Raw genomic sequence first — 18,205 nt, forward strand, 5'->3', positions numbered from 1 at the left:
TTGGAGGAAGCACCATATTGGGTCATAGTTTACCCCCTTTGCTTTGGGATTTGGGAAGCAGCGTGGCATAATGAATAAAGCACAGGCCCGGGAGTCAAAAGGTTGTGGGTTTTAATACCAACTCTGCCACTTGTCTGCTATGTGACCTTGGGCAAGTCACTTTGTTTCTCTGTGCCTCAGCTTCCTCATCTGCAAAATGGAGATTAAGGCTGTGAGCCCCATGTAGGACAGGGGCTGTGTCCAATCCAACTGGCTTATGTCCAACCCACTGCTTAGTACAGTGCTTGGCATACAGTAAGTTCTGGACAAATGCCACAATTATTATTATTATTATTGGTAGACTTGATATGCAGCCCAGACATATCCGTAAGGCAACCAAGCACCTCTTACGCAAATTGCAGCCCCTAGCAGACTCGTGTGTATTATATTATATGATATCAATCAATCAACGGCATTTATTGAGTTCTTATTCTGTGCAGAGTACAATCAATCAATCAATCTTATTTATTGAGCGCTTACTGTGTGCAGAGCACTGTACTAAGTGCTTGGGAAGTACAAGTTGGCAACATATAGAGACAGTCCCTACCCAACAGTGGGCTCACAGTCTAAAAGGGGGAGACAGAGAACAAAACCAAACATACTAATAAAATAAATAGAATAGATACATACAAGTAAAATAAATAAATAAATAGAGTAATAAATATGTACAAACATATATACATATATACAGGTGCAGTGGGGAAGGGAAGGAGGTAAGATGGGATGGAGAGGAGGACGAGGGGGAGAGGAAGGAAGGGGCTCAGTCTGGGAAGGCCTCCTGGAGGAGGTGAGCTCTCAGTAGGGCCTTGAAGGGAGGAAGAGAGCTAGCTTGGCGGATGGGCAGAGGGAGGGCATTCCAGGCCCGGGGGAGGACGTGGGCCGGGGGTCGATGGCGGGACAGGCGAGAACGAGGTACAGTGAGGAGATTAGCGGCAGAGGAGTGGAGGGTGCGGGCTGGGCTGTAGAAGGAGAGAAGGGAAGCACTTGGGAGAGTAAGGTATAATACAGGTGATAGACACATTCTTTGCTCACCGGGAACTTACAGTCCAGATGGAGAGACAGACATTGAAATAAATTCATTTATTCATTCAATCATATTTATTGAGCGCTTACTGTGTGCAGATCACTGTACTAAGTGCTTGGGAAGTACAAGTCAGCAACATATATAGATGGTCCCTACCCAACAATCAATCAATCATATTTATTGAGTGCTTACTATGAGAGGAGGGAGGAGGGAGATGGGGCGATAACTAGAAGGTGAGGTGGGGTCAAGAGAGGGTTTTGTTAGGATGGGAGAGACGTGGGCATGTTTGAAGGCAGAGGGGAAGGAACCAGTGGAGAGTGAGCGGTTAAAGATGGAAGTTAAGGAGGGGAAAAGGGACGGAGCGAGAGATTTCATGAGATGAGAGGGAATGGGGTCAGAAGCACAGATGGCTGGAGTAGCACTTGAGAGGAGGGAGGAGAGCTCCTCTGAGGATACTGCTGGGAAGGATGGGAGAGTAGCAGAGAGCGTTGAGAGCCGGGGGGTTGGAGAAGCGGGGGAGAGTGACTTTGGGGAGGTCAGACCTGATGGATTTAATTTTGTCAATGAAGTAGGAGGCCAGATCGTTGGGGGTGAGGGAAGGAGGAGGAGAAGGAACCAGGGGCCTGAGAAGGGAGTTGAATGTACGGAAGAGCTGACGGGGATGATGGGCAACAACAGGCTCACAGTCTAGAAGGGGGAACAAATAGGGGAACAGGGAGAGTATAGTGATATGTACTGTGTGCCTCAGATACCTCATCTGTAAATGCTTAGTACAGTGCCTGACACATAGTAAGTGCTTCACAAATACTATAATAGTTATTATTATCATATATATAAGTGCTGTGAGGCTGAGGGTAGAGTGAATCTTGTCTTGTTTTATGCCATCGAGCCATTTACAAGCCATAGCGACACAACGGACACATCTCTCCCAGGACGCCCCTCTCTCCATCTGCAATCATTCTGTAGTGTGCCCATAGGGATTTCTTGGTAAAAATGTGGAAGTGGTTTACCATTGCCGCCTTCCACACAGTAAACTCGAGTCTCCGCCCTCGACTGTCTCCTGTGCCGCTGCTGCCCAGAGTGGGTGAGTTTTGACTTGTAGTAGATTGTCTTCCACTTGCTAGCCACTGCCCAAGCTAGGAATGGAATGGACAGGCCTCTGCTTGACTCTCCCTCCCTTAGCCGAAACTGGTAGAGTACCAGAAACTCTCCAGGTGTGACCCTGAGAGGGGGTAGAGTGAATAGCAAGTGTTTAAGGGCTACACATCCAAGGGTGACCCAGAAGGGAGGGCAAATAGGGAAAATGAGGATTTCATCAAGGATGAGTTCATGGAGGAGGTGTGATTTTAGTGGGACTTTGAAGGTGGGGAAATTGGTGGGCTCTTGGATATGAAGTTGGGAGGGAATTTCATGCCGAAGGCAGGTTGTAGCAAGGTAAGAGAGAGGTACTGTGAGTAGGTTGGCTTAACACAGTGTCTGGCACTTAAGCACTTAGCAAATATCACAACCGTTACTATCACTAGTATTGGAGTTGTAACACTCTATTTTACTTGTACATATTTATTTTTCTATTTATTTTGTTAATGATGTGCATTTAGCTTTAATTCTATTTGTTCTGACAACCTGACACCTGTCTACATGTTTTGTTGTCTGTCTCCCCCTTCTAGACTGTGAGCCCGTTGTTGGGAAGGGATCATCTCTATACGTTGCCAACTTGTACTTCCCAAGTGCTTAGTACAGTGCTCTGCACACAGTAGGTGCTCAATAAATACGATTGAATGAATGAATGAATGAATGAATGAATGAACGAATGAATGAATGAATGAGAAGAGCAATGGTTTTGGAGTTCTATTCACTAATCCTACCTTTAAACCCATTCGAGGCATTCTGATTTCAGGAAGCATGCTGATGGACAAAGAGCGCTTGAGATATTCCTGACTTTTCCCTTTGGCCTACTGCTCCTCTCACTGACAGCATAAGGGTTGGAAGGTGTGGGGGCAAAGTGTCACAGGACCTTCGGAGCCACCCTACCATCGGCTGTCTGTTGGGGGGAACTTCCAAGCTAATGAGCTAGTCTATGATTTGCCAGTCAGAGAGAGAATCATTCATTCATTCAATCGTATTTATTGAGCACTTACTGTGTGCAGAGCACTGTACTAAGCGCTTGGGAAGTACAAGTTGACAACATATAGAAACGGTCCCTACCCAACAGCGGGCTCACAGTCTAGAATCAACTATTGGTCTAGCCCAATCATGGTACTGCTTAAATTTTTAGGTCCAAACCACCTTGGATCTGCATGACAACCTATCCTTTTTGAGCCCTGCACTGCTAAATTTCAATAAAATGTAGCAGTAACAAATCTCCTTAATCATAGTTGGTTAATGAGTCAGATTGCATTTGGGCTGCTGAGATACATATGGGATTTTGTGTGCTTTTTCAAGCTGCCCAAAGCAAAGGCATCTATCACTAGATGTAGAAGCAGTGGAGCCTAATGAATAGAGCACGGGTCTTGGAGTCAGTCAGAGGACCTGGGTTCTAATCTCAGCTCTGTGATTTGACCTCTGTGTGACCTTGGGCTAATCAATAACATCTCTGTGCCTCAGTTACCTCATCTATAAAATGCGGATTAAGACCGTGAGTCATCTGTGGGACAGGGACTGTGTCCAACACGATGACCTTGTACCTACCTCAGCGCTTAGGACAGTGCCTGGCACATAGTAAGTGCTTAACAAATACCTTAAAAATGTTAGTCCAGCCCACCTCTTTCATTGGGAAAGCCCAATTTTGGAGCAGAGTTCCTCACATTCGCTTTCTTCTGTTAATAATTTCCACTTGCAGTCAAGATCTGTGGTTTATCATTTGTCACAAATCAATTTTTATATGTTATGAAGAAGACCCATGACATCATAATGCATAGCCCAAATCTTCAAAGAGCTTTTAAAAAAATTAAACATGCTTCTCCTTTTTTATGTATGAGAAAACAGGCTCAGAGTGGATGCCATTTACTTAATAGAACAGAAGGATCTCATGGCATAGAGGATAGAGCAAGACCCTGGGAGTCAGACGTTGTGGGGTCTAATCCCAGCTCTGCCACTTATCTGCTGTGTGACCTTGGGCAAGTGATTTGCTTCTCTGTGCCTCAATTACCTCATCTGTAAAATGGGGATTTAGACTGTGAGCCCCATATGGGACAGAACTGTGTCCAATCTGATTTGCTTGTATCCACCCCAGCTTTTAGTTCAGTGTGGGGCATACAGTAAGCACTTACCAAATACCACAATTACTATTATTATTTTTATCCAAACAGCTTGCAGAGGTGGATTGAATCCTTCACGTTCTTCTCCTCTAACTTTAACTTGGACAGGATTTTACTCGGGAAGCAGCATAACTCAGTGGAAAGATCTCAAACCTGAGAGTCAGAGGGCCTGGGTTATAATCTGGGCTCTGCTTCTTGCCTGTTCTGTGACCATGGGCAAGTCACTTAACTTCTCTGTGTTTTGGTTACCTCATCTGTAAAATGGGAATTCAATACCTGTTCTCCCTCCCCCTTAGATCAGAAGCCTCTTGTTGGAGCAGGGAACTGTACCTGTCTTGGTTATCATGTATTTAGCATAGTGTGTGGCATGTAGTATACACTTTATAAATACCACAATTATTTGTAATTATTATTACTAGGGATACCTGTATGCTAAAAGTGAATTTGCCATCTTGCTTCACACTTCTACTCTTGGAGATGAAAGAATTTCCTGTATGGGTCAGTTCTGGGACATGATGATGATGATGATGATGATGATGATGATGATGATGATGATGGTATTTGTTAAACATTTGCTTACAGTGCTTGGCACATAGTAAGTGCTTGGCTCAGTGGAAAGAGCCTGGGTTTTGGAGTCAGAGGTCATGGATTCAAATCCCAGCTCCACCACTTGTCAGCTGTGTGACTTTGAGCGAGTCTCTTCACTTCTCTGGGCCTCAGTTACATCATCTGTAAAATGGGGATGAAGACTGTGAGCCCCCCGTGGGACAACCTAATCACCTTGTAACCTCCCCAGTGCTTAGAACAATGCTTTGCACATAGTAAGCGCTTAATAAATGCCATTATTATTATTGTTATTATTATTTGTTAGGCATTGATCTAAGGACTGGGAGAGACATAGTCCCTGTCCCTCATGGAATTCACAGTCTAAGAGGGAGGGAGGATGGGTAATTAATTCCTCTTTTACAGAAGAGGAGCCTGAGGCACAGAGAATATAAGTAACTTACTCAAAGTCTCACAGTAGGTAGGTGGCAAAACTAGAATTAGAACTCAGATCCTCTCACTCCTGGCCCAGGTTCTTTCCACTAGGCAACACTGCTTCATCATCATAATAACTGTGATATTATTAAGTGCCTACCATGTGACAGGCACTGTACAAAATGGTGGGGTGGATACAGTCAAATTGGGTCCCATGTGGGGCCTCATAGTCTCAATCCCCATTTTACAGATGAGGTAACTGAGGCCCAGAGAAGTGAAGTGACTTACCTAAGGTCCCACAGCAGATGTGTGGTCTTGCCAGGCTTAGAACCCAAGACCTTCAGACTCCCAGGCCCAAGCTCTATTCACTATGTCATGCTGTTCTAAGGCAAGAGAAATTGAACCGACTGGCAGAATTGGGCCAATTCCTGGAGTGGTGTTCCCATGAATTCCTGTTTCCTCCAATACTTCAGCCTAATCCTGTGGAGGCACAATCTGTACTTGGCACTGAACTGGGCCGAGAGAAACCTGGCCTCAGCAGGTAGGTAATGATAATAATAATAATAATAATAATAATTGTGGTGTTTCTTAAGCACTTACTATGTGCCAGGCACTACACTAAGCTCTGGGGTAGATACAAGGTAATTGGGTTGGACACAATCCCTGTACCACATAGGACTCACAGTCTTGATCCCCATTTTACAGATGAGGTAACTGAGGCTCAGAGAAGTAAAATGACTTACCCAAGGTCCCACAGTAGACAAGTGGCAGAGCCAGGATTTGAACTCAGGTCCTTCTGACTCCCTGTAGGACTCTGGGCCCAGTGGGCCCAAGAACATATCTCTAATACTAAGAACATGATATAAGCAGAAGGACAAAAAAAGTTCACATAATGTGGATGGTAAGGGAATTACATGTATGGGAAAAATTGGAAACTCTCTGGATCATTGGGAACACTTTACAAATACCTTTGAAAACAATATGTTATAAGAGAATTTGCCATCTTGCTTCATACCTAGCTCTCGGAGGTGGATTCTCAAGGAATTTCCTTTTTGGTTCAGTTCCATAGCACAATGATGATGATGATGATGATAGTATTTGTTAAGTACTTATGTGTCAAGCACTGTTCTAAGAACAGGGATATATATATATATAAATATATCTATATCTATATCTATATAAAATGATCAGGTTGGACCTACTCTCTGGCCCTCATGGGCCTTGCAATCTAAAAATGTAGCAATGACTGCTACATGGAAGCAGTAACTGCCACATAGAAGAACTAAGTATCTTGCAGGACATAAAAATAGGACTTTTGTTAGCCTATCTTTGGAGTAAAATCCAAACAATTGTGTGAGAAAGAAAAATTCTAAGTGGAAAAACAGTTTTTTGTCATTTATCTAAAACAGAGCATGTGAGACTGCCTACAAAAGCTATTGTTTTATTATTATACTACTGATCATATTTAACCAGAATATTTTTTTCTTTCCATCTATGAGATTTTCCTCTATAGAGTTGGTGTGGTCTATATTACTTTTCTGTCATTTTAACATTCGTGACATTTTAACTATTATTATTAGGGCATTCTTGCTTATCTATGCCATGTTATCTATCTTTTAGTGATTAAGGAGCATACAATCACCAGAGTTCTAGCAAGCATTGTCCAAGTGCAATCACCACCCACACCATGAGCCAGGTATTTTGAGGACCAGACTTTCACTCATCATCCAGATCTATTATCCAGTATTACTCAGATGGAAGGATCACTCTCACCTCTCCCGCAAAGATAATTTATTGGAAAAAATTCTTGTTTGGAACACCTGGGCATTATCCAGGTCTTACCTTAATAGAGAAGGGATTACAATTTATGCCTTTGGTCCCGACACCACTGTTATCACTACAGCCAAAGGCAGCTCGGCCATAGTAGTCAGCTAGTAAAGTGCCATATGAGCTTTGTCTGAAAAGTGCCTCCACAACTGGTTTGGCGGGTTCAAATTTTTATTTTTTTAATGGCATTTCATTTAATCATATTTATTGAGCGCTTACTGTGCCCAGTATTTACTAAGCACCTGGGAAAGTACAACACAACAATAAACAGTGACATTTCCTGCTCACAACGAACTTACAGTCTAGATACAAGCTTACAGTCTAGAAATGAGCTTTATTTGTTAAGCTCTTACTATGTGCCAGGCACTGTACTAAACACAGGGGAAGATACAGGCTAATCATGTTGGACACAGTCCTTGTTCCACATGGGATTTACAGTCTTAATTCCCGTTTTACAGATGAGGGGACTGAGGCTCCGAGAAGTGAAGTGACTTGGCCAAGGTTACAGGCTGCCTCCTGTTACACTAGGCCCTGCTGTTTCTCAAATTTCATTTCCTCTCTTCTTCTGAAAGCTCTTTCCATCTTTTTTTTATCCCCCTTAATCTCTTCCTCTACCCTGCAGGGGCAGTCAGTGAGGCTAACCTTAAAGGCCTTTAGGAGTGAAGGCTGGAGAAGGGGCTTCTAACAATTTTTTTTGCCATGTTGTGCATCACAACCCCAATTTCAGCAGCTGCACATGGATTAGGTACCACATAATAGTTACCTGACACCATCATTTACCATTTCAGTCTGGATAATTGTGCTTCTCCTAGCGACGGCTAAGCTAAGTCACGTGAATTCACCGAGTGAGACAGTGAGGAAAGGAACTGTGCCTGGTTATTCCAAAGAACACAGCACCCAATTGTTTCTGTTTGAAAATGACTCGGGCGTGGCTAATAAGGTTGGTTTTGGAGGCAGCTTGATCTGTTGGTAAAGAACAATTTCACTAAAATAATCTGAAAATAGATTCTTCTCGTGTGCAGGGTGCAAAAGAACAGTTTCCTCACTGCTTTAGAAAAGTTGAATTCAGTGGCAGTAAATGACACACTTGTTACTGCTAGCCATAATCCACTGGACTTCCTTCCTCTTCGTATCCAACAGACTGACACTTTCCCACTCATTCCTTCATTTAATCATATTTACTGAGCACTTACTGTGTGCAGAGCACTGTACACACTCTTCAAAGGCCTTAGAGGCTTCGAGCCTGAAGCAAAGGCTGCTTCAGAGAAGCAGCATGGCTCAGTGGAAAGAGCCCGGGCTTTGGAGTCAGAGGTCATGGGTTCAAATCCAAGCTCCGCCAATTGTCAGGTGTGTGACTTTGGGCAAGTCACTTAACTTCTCTGGGCCTCAGTTCCCTCATCTGTAAAATGGGGATTAAGACTGTGAGCCCCACATGGGACAACCTGATCACTCTGTATCCCCCCAGTGCTTAGAACAGTGCTTTGCACATAGTAAGCACTTAACAAATACCATCATTATTATTATTATTCAAAAATCACATCTTCCTTAGCAAGCATCGTGGCCTAGAGGAAAGACCGTGAGCCTGGGAGTCCCGGCTCTGCCAACTGTTTGCTATGTGATCTTGAGTAAATCACTTCTCTTCTCTGTGCCTCAGTTATCTCATCTGTAAAACGGGGATTAAATCCTCCACCTTAGACTGTGAGCCCCATGTGTGACAGGGACTGTGCCCAACCTAATATCTACTCCAGTGTTTAGAACGCTGCTTGCCACAGAGTAAGTGTGTCAACTAACCTCTCATTTGTCTACTCTATTTTCCCCCCTTTCTGAATCACCTCTGCACTTGAATTCGCACCCTCATGCACTTTGATTCTCACCCTTCAGCACTTACAGATCTTTGTTCTGCTCCTTCCCTACCTGTAATCCATTTTAATGTCTGTCTGCCCCAGCTACCTTGTTAGCTCCTTGAGGTCAGGGATCATGTCTTCCAACTCCCAAGAGCTTAGTATCGTGCTCTGCACACAGTAAGTGCTCAATAAATATGATCGAATGAATAAGTGCTGCATGTCTAAGGGTGGTGCAGCTATCAAGTGCTTAAGGGGAATAGATGCAAGTGCATGGGTGATGCAGAAGAGGGAGGGAGTAGGGGAAATGAGGGCTTAGTTAGGGATGGCCTCTTGAAGGAGATGGGATTTTAGAATGGCTTTAAAGATGGCAATAGTGATGCTCTGTCAGATATGAAGGGGGAGTGAGTTCCAGGCCAGAGGAAGGGGGTGGGCAGAGGGTCAGTGATAAGGTAGATAAGATCGAGGTACGATGAGTAGGTTGGTTTTGGAGGAATGAAGTGTAAGGGCTGGGTTGAAGTAGATCACTGAAGCAAAGTACGAGCGGGTGAGTTGATCAAGTGCTTTAAATATGATGGTAAGGAGTTTTTGTTTGATGTGGAAGTGAATGGGCAACTCTTGGAGATATTTGAAGAGTGGGGAGATGTGGACTGAAGATTTTGTTTAGAAAAATGATCCAGGCAGCACAGTGAAGTATGGACTGGAGAGAGGAGCAACGGGAGGCAGGGAGATTGGAGAGGAGGCTGATGCAGTATTGGAGGTGGGATATGATAAATGCTTGGCACAGCATGGTAGTGGGAAATGTGTTTGGCTTTCTGTTTTCTTCTTCTTTCATATGCCAGTTCTTACAAATGTGCAGGTTGTTTATTCTCCTAACCTGTGCTCGGTCCATTGAAACACTGCCAACCCTCTAGGCCTAAGTATAGAGGTCTATCTAGAGTCATCTAAAAGTAAACAACTCTTAATTAGGTTGACTCCTCAGAGTTTATAATGCATAGCAAAGATAATGCAATATTCATTAAGATAAAATGCTCTCTCTAAAGATAAAAGAAGTTGAAAGTCTTTTCTTGCTATCTTGCATACAAACAAAATTCATTCCCAGAGTTACCTGACTCCGGTTAAAATGAATTTGATTATATGATGACTTCTGGCATGCAAAAGTGACTTTGTTTTTATTAACTCTGAACATTGTAAGGAGTTGACAATTCATGAATAAATATCCTTGGAAGAAGACAGGTTATGAGCATTTAACTTTGGAATATGCACATTTTTTGACAAGCTGTCAGGCTTAAACATTTAGAAGCAAAGCACTTTTTATGCAACTGCTAGTGTGTCCATCTTAAGTAGAAAAAGCTATAGAAGCTCAGGTGTTAGCCGAAAATCGTGATGAGAAATTGATGAATAATGTTGATTTTAGCAGCAGAAAAATACAGGAGATTTTAATCAACCATAGAACCCCTCAGGCTCAAGGTGGTTAAGAACAAGATGCCAATAATAAAATGTGATAAGCAAAGACATCTTTAATTATATAATGTAATAGGATTGAGTTCAATCTTCTTGGAAAAAAAACATTATAGAAAAAGCCACAAAATGGAAAATGAAATAATGATGGATAGTATGATTATCATTATTTTTATTATACTCCATTAGGGGTTGGGGCCTTAATGTATGAGTCAGCCACCAGAAACCTGGTCTCCAGAGGCTTCACTGAACAGAAAATTATGTGTCAAGAAATGAGGGCTAAAGAAAGAAAATGAATAAAGCAAGGTTTCTTTGGGTGAATGAGTTATTAAGAATAGCTGGGGGCTACTGACTCAGGAAAAGTAACTAATGGTGAAGAGTCCAAGGAGCAGAAAGCTGTGAGTCAGCTGCAAGAGAACATTTAGCTACACATAATTGGAAGAGGCTACCTAGATAAAAGTATTGGCATTCATTATGACTCTCCCCTCTGAATTTAGGTGGAAGTGAGCAAAACGGGCAAATATGTCGACTTCAAATTCCTGAATCTCCATGAATCCAAGTCCATTGGCACCCGCTCTAGGAGTACAGAGAAGTCTCCTTGAAGTTGCTTGGCTTCAGATTTTCTTGTCAACTTGGAATTGAAGGGATGTTTGTGCAAGGTCTGTGAGGTTGCAAGTTTTTAGTGAATATAGACCAAGGATCAGTTTAGAACAGTGCTTGACACATAGTAAGCGCTTAACAAATACCATCATCATTATTATTAATGGCCTCTCCTTTAAGGAATAGATTTTAGGCAATCTTTCTTTCAAGTGTTGCTAACAGACATTAAACTGCACAGCCACTTGGTGATGGATGCATAAATTGCATTACATATCTTCAAAGTAATTTCAGTTTGGGCAAAGAGTCCAAGTACAATGTCAGTAAACCCAAAATGAGTTACCTCATACAATGAGAAAGGGGGGCAAGGAGGAGGGAGCAGACTCACTCACTCAATCACCCATATTTATTGAGCGCTTACTGTGTGCAGAGCATTGGACTACGTGCTGGGGAAAGTACGGTATAATAGAGTTGGCAGATGTAATCCCTTCCCACTGGAGCTTGTAGTCTTCAAGGTGCTGCTTGGTTTTCACAGATCCTTTTAGCTCATTCGAGTCATTTTCACACCTGGAGCCTTCCACCTGGATGATAATCCATGAAGTAGCTCAGATATGAAATTGCTATTAACAGCATTCTCCCATATTTTGGAGGGCTTGTAAATTCAAGTCTGCAGACTACGCAGGGCAAAATGTGTTCTAAACACATACAAATCACAACTACATTACAGCTTTGCCTCACACAGCCACGTGTACTTCATCATGAACAATGTTCAAAATTTAGGAGTTTTACATTCATTTCAAAAGACCGGCAAGCCTACTTGGGACCAAAAAGAGAGAAAGTGTTTGCTTCGCTTCACATAGAACACACTCTGGGTATCTTAAACAAAAATTTATTTTCACAGACATACAGTAGATGCAGTGCTTTTGGAAACTCTATCCACCACTTTAAAATATCACTAGCCACCAAAAGAGTACAGTATATCAAACTTTGTAAACGAGGTCACTATTTTAGCTTCAAAATGCAAAAAGTCAAAATGTAGACATGCAGATCCCAGAATTTCACCAGTAGAAATGGAGTTTCACTGACCTCCAGGTAAAGCACTTGAGCAAAATTATTAGTCTCTAGGACAGCCTTTTAAAATAAGTACCTATAGTAATAGTTGTAGTCATAGTATTTATTGAGTGGACAGTTGGTGTGGTGTATTATATACGGTGTTTGGGAAATTCAGGATAATAATGTGACACCTTCCTTGACCATATGGGGAACCCCAACATAAGTATAGGTTAAGACATGATGATTGAAATAGTTTAAGAGGCACAATTAACATACTGTAGTTCACCAAATTCTATCAGAGAGAGAGAAATACCATTCAAGATTCTAAATTGTTTTGCGAGTGTACCCTTTGAATGAATGAATGAATGAATGAACAAAAGAAAGAATCTTTTTGAAAAAAGGAAGTTTTTCTCTTAGAAAAATGTCTGAGGTGGCCAGGAGAAATTTTATAGCCTGGTACTGATTTGCCAGCCTATTTTGGCTGATGGAAGTCCCAGTGGATGTGTCCGATGGACAGACCTTGGCCCTGAAATTCAGGCCACAACTGGTAGTCTGCGGTTGACTCAATATCAGTGAGACAGTGTTAACTATCATCACAATCACAGACACCAGGTGATATTGATATGGTGATATTGAAACCAAAGCCATCCCTGGAACTCTGACATTGTCAAGCCAGTGAAGCCTATGCTAGCCCACTCTTTGCTTTTTTCCAGAGTCTGATTTCCTCAGTTCAGCAGGTGAGGAAAATTTTGATCATTTCAGCCTCTTAACTGAACACTAAGGCCCTCTAGTCTGTAAGATGATTTTGGGCAGGGAACGTATCAACCAACTCTGTTATATTGTATGCTCTCAAGTACTTAGTACAATGCTCTGCACATAGTAAATAATAAATACCATCTATTGATTGATTGAATATTGTCAGAAGTTCCCAGTGGGCAGGGTTGGAATTTATAGTGGCAACATTTTCCGGAGAATGAGGGTGTTGCCTTGATGTAACCGAGACAAGGCTAGAAGAAAGGTGAGGACTAAGCTTAGAAGCTGGCTAGAACCATGAGAAAGTTCTGAATTACACTGCAGGCCACTGGACAAGTGTCCAAAGCTTCTCTGAGTTATTTCATCCCTGCTCTCGTCTGTCCTGCCATGCCATTGGATTGCTCACTACTTTTAAAAGGTGCTATCCTGGTGACTTAAAAGAAGTATTAAGTTTTCCACAATGATTGCAAAGTGAAATTTACACTTTGCCCAAGGTGTCTGGTAGGGAACAATCTCTTTTTTATAGTCTCTTAAAGTCCAGAGAAACTGTAAAAGTAATACCTAAAAACATTCCTTCTCTATTCCATTGCAAGCAATAGACCTCCCCTGGGAGAGTTTGAATGCTAAGAGAATTTAAATTGGTAGCAAAACATTTCCCACGTAAAGAATGATGAGGGCCTGGAACTCATGTTCCTTCAATTCATGAAATTCACGAGAACTACTCCTAGGAAATGTGCTACCATTTTAATTTAGCTCTGATTTGGTATTAAATGATTCCTGAATTTTTTTCTGTTTGATATATAGGTCAGATCTACATAAGCCAGTTATCTGGATAATCCCCACCAAAAAAAAAAACCTCACTTTGTCTGGGAGTAACTGCATTGGCCATGCCAGAGAGTTTTTCACTTGATTTTCTTGTGCTGGTCAAATTTTAAAAGTGCCTGTAAAAAAATGCATGTCATGTAATAAATGACAAAGATTAAAAGTTTGAAATTTTAATAATAATTATGGTATTTGTTAAGTGCTTACTATGTGCCAGGCACTGTACTAAGCACAGGATGACTTCCCTCTTCTTCAGATCTTGTGGGCAGGGCACATATCTACCAACTCTGTTGTGTTGTACTTTACCAAGAGCTACTACAGTGCTCTGCACACAGTAAGTGTTCAATAAATACCACTGATTGATTGATCTGAATTAAATATTAACTTGGTCCTTACTAATCTTCATTCAGCTACTGAGTTGCTTTTGAATAGCATCTGTGAGCTACAAATCTCATAGAGAAAAGCATGTTTATGAGCTACAGTAGAGATGGAATACCATGGTTTGCATACTTTAGATGTGATAAAAGTAAAGGATTTTATTTGAGATCAGAAGTTTTTCTGAAGCACCAAGAGAGAGCAAACTTGCTGAAAAACCTAGGCACAAGAAGGAGAGAGTTAAGGGTGACGTTCCATCTTTAAGTTAAGTGTTTAACTTCCTTTCCTCTTGAATGATAGATTAAAATGAAGACAAGAAAAAGGAAACAGTAGGGTTTTCAGAAGTAGTAGAGACGATCATTTAAATTGCATCTAAAGCAACCTTGGGAAGAGCATCTCCTTCACTTGCCCAGAACAAGAATTGACTTGGGTCAGGCAAGTGATTTCATTAATTTTCATTCCAGTGTACTAGTTAAATATGTTGATTGACTGGCAATTGTTTACTTACTTCCCAGTTTGTTATAAAATATTTTTTACAAATATTCATCTATTGGATTTGTGTAAGGTGTCCTAAGGAAGTGGTAAAGAGAGAAGCGGCGTGGTTTAATGGAAAGAGCCCAGGCTTGGGAGTCAGAAGTCATGGGTTCTAATCCCATCTCTGCCACTTGTCAGCTATGTGACTTTGGGCAAGTCACTTAACTTCTCTGTGCCTCAGTTACCTCATCTGTAAAATGGGGATTAAGACTGCGAGCCCCACATGGGACAACCTGATTACCTTGTATCTACCCCAGTGCTTAGAACAGTGCTTGGCACATAGTATGCGCTTAACAAAAGCCACCATTATTGTTAAACGATTCTAGCTCCCTTCCAAAACCTAATAAACCAAGGTGAAGGATAGTACCTTGGCTTGTTGGTCAACTTGGCCTCCTCACTGCCTTTCAGTGTTCCTATTCAATCAGTAGCTTATCCTGCCAATTCTTCTACCACAGCATTTCCTGCATCTGTCCCTTCCTCTTCACCCAAAGGAGACAGTAGTTAGACTACTGTGCCGGTAGACAAATGTTACAGTCTCCTCAGTGATCTTCCGTCCTGCAGGCTCAGTCCCTTCCAGTCTTTAGTATACACTTCTGCATGGATTCTCTTAAAACATCTCTCAGTTCATGTCTCTCCATAATAATACTAAAAAATGTGGTATTTGTTCAGCCCTAAATATTTGGCACAGAGTAAGCACCAGATATTATACAATATAAGCAGATGAGTCACAGTTCCTGTCCCACATAGTGTTCGCAATCTAAGGGGAGAGGGAATGGGTGTTGTCCACATTTTGTAAATGATGAAACTGAGGCACAAAGAAGTCACTCAGATCCTCAGTGGTGGAGCAGGAATTAGAACACAGGTCCTCTTTCTCCAAGGCCTTCCCACTAGGTTACTCTCCTCATCACCTCAAAACCCTCCACTGTCTACTAAGTTTCCTCTACCTAAAGCAAACATGTTTCACAAATCATTTCAAGGCTCTCCACCAGGTCTCCCAGTTTTACATATCATCTCTCTTCACCGGTCGATCCTCCAGTTTCATTTTTAATTCCTTCAAAGCTCACCTTCTAAATAGCTCACTCCCAAATTTCCATCCCTGATGTCTTTCTCCAGTCTGAAACTCCTCCCCCTCCTGGAGTCTCGCAGCCCATAGCATCTTCAAAGCTCTCCTAAAATCCCACCTCCTCCATGAATTCACAACACCTCAGTCATGTCAACCGAGTACCATCCTCTACACTTCTATTTTATTCCTATCCTCAGTACTTATGTATATTTGCATTTATAGATTCAAATACTCATTCAGCTATTTAATCCTTATGCAACTTGTACTGCTTTCTATTATCTTTCCTAGCCCCGTTTTCTTCCTGTTCCCTTTCTTTACAAATAAATACTTTGGACCTGTCTTCCCCCTAGTTTTAGATGGTACAGTCTTGGCCTCTAGACTGTAAACTCATTCTCTAGACTGTAAGCACATTGTGGGCAAGGAACATTTCTACCGATACTGTTATAGGGCACTCTGCCAAGCACTTAGACTGTGCTTTGCACATAGTAAACATTCAGTAAAAAAAGACTGATTGACTGATTGATTGCAAATTATCCAGTTGCAGTTATCTGCACTCTATATCCTCTAATTTATTATGTGTAATTGAGAGGACATACTACAAATGTTAAGAAATGTAATTTTGGCTTGCTTTTGGAGAAAGAGAGATTGAGATAAACTATGATGAAAAATAAAAATCAGAGTCAACAAGGTCCATATTATGTTCTTCAAAGACTATTCCCTCTGAAAGGTCTGGAGGAGATTTTGCTGTTCATTTCATGCCTTAAAGATTTCCCTGGCAGAATTTTATTGAAGTCAAAATGTAATATACAGTTTAATATCCTGTATTCCAAAATTTCATTCATTTGATTTTTCTAGTATGTATGAACTCTGCTTTAGAAAACTACATGCCAATGATAAAGGCAGAACTGAATGAGGTGATTACAGAAATAACCGGCCTAGAGAATCATCAGTGGTATCTTCTTTGACCATAAAGACACCATCTGTATGATTCTGTAAGTGTTGATGGACAATTAAATATACAAATAAATCCATGTGGAATTGCATAATCACTTGATCCATCAATCATTTCTGACCTCAACAGGAGGGGCAGTCTTTGAAACGAACCACTTACTGACTAGCTGAAAGCTCAAGAATGGTGGTTCACTACACAACATGGGAAAGGTTTGGCTTAAAGAGACTGCACTATGAAAATTATTTCCCCACTGGGGTCTTTGCTCCATTTTGTTTTTAGTCCACCATCATTTTACAGTTTTCCCGTTCAAAAAGAGCCTCTGAATTCGTGAAGGAAAGATTGAACTCAGGAACTATGCAGGTTATACAAAAATATATTTTTTCACCATTTATTCCTCACCTCACTGTTTCCCTGTGCCAACTTCTTGCCTTGCAAACATGTTTTGTTGAACAGAATAGGAAATGGCAACGTGGAAAACAGTGCCATTTCTGCATTTTTCTCTGTAAACCTTATCCTGGTGTTCTGTGTCTAAAACATTAGTTTGAAATTTGTGAGGTCTAATGTTCCTACTACTTGATAGAAGCTGTCAAAATTATGTTCCCTTGAAATACTGCCACCATTTTAAGACTGGAAAGAAATGAAAAGTGTAATTTGAAATTATTTTAACTTTTAAAATATCTAAAATGGTGGTCATCCAAGTAACATCAGAGAAGAGATGCTAGGGGAAAGAAAATACTTTCTGATATTCTTCTACTGTAGACTGTATTCCTCCCTAAAGACTGTAAGCTCATTGTGGGCAGGGAAGTTGTCCATCCACTCTGTCACCCTGTAGTTTACTAAGCGCTTAGTACAGTGCTCTGCACACAGTAAATGCCCAATGAATTCAATTGACTGATTGATGAAACAGAAATAATGTATTCTTAGGTAATCAAATAAAATATAATACTAGTTTCACCTAGAAATTCTGCAAATGAAAAGTGCTGTGGCTTAACATCCCCTAAACTGTTTTCCTTAGCTATTACCTAAAATGGTATGAGGTAAATTAATAGATTTTTGTGACTATCACTTGTCTTGTTTGTACTTCTTTTATAGTTGGTGAAAAGGGATAAAAGATAAAATGGTGATTGCAATGATTTCAAAGAACTTGTTATATAATAACATGGAAATTCATTTTACAGAAAACCATCTGATTTTTTTCCCCCTGATTAACTTATTTCTTGGAAAAAAATATTTGCTCTAAAAAAAGTGTTCTAATTAGCATTAGGGTTTGAAAAGATGATTATAGTAAATTCTGAGCTGAGTCTATCTCAGTAACAATAATAATGGTATTTTTTAACCACTTAGAGAAGCAGCATGGCCTAATGGATGGAGCACAGTCCTGGAAGTCAGAATGACCTAGGTTCTAATCCTGGCTCTGCCACTTGCCCGCCGTGTGATCTTGGACAAGTCAGTTCACTCCTCTGTGCCTCAGTTACTTCATCAGGAAAATGGGGATTAAGATTGTGAGTCACATGTGGGACATGGACTGTGTCAACCTGATGAGCTTGTATCTATCTACCCCAGCGCTTAGTATAGTGTCTGGCACATAGACAGCACTTAACAAATTCCTACTTTCTGCCAAGCACTGAG

The 18,205-nt window shown here is 41.2% G+C and overlaps 1 non-coding gene across 1 annotated transcript; it reads right to left on the bottom strand.

Moving 5' to 3' along the window:
• Positions 1-2,157: 2,157 nt before the first annotated feature.
• On the bottom strand, positions 2,158-2,295 carry LOC119936932. The gene has a single exon (XR_005453882.1). It is a non-coding gene; the product is annotated as a small nucleolar RNA SNORA7 (small nucleolar RNA).
• Between the last annotated feature and the right edge of the window lie 15,910 nt (positions 2,296-18,205).

This window comes from Tachyglossus aculeatus, chromosome 1 (assembly GCF_015852505.1).
Source record: "Tachyglossus aculeatus isolate mTacAcu1 chromosome 1, mTacAcu1.pri, whole genome shotgun sequence".
NCBI lineage: Eukaryota > Metazoa > Chordata > Mammalia > Monotremata > Tachyglossidae > Tachyglossus > Tachyglossus aculeatus.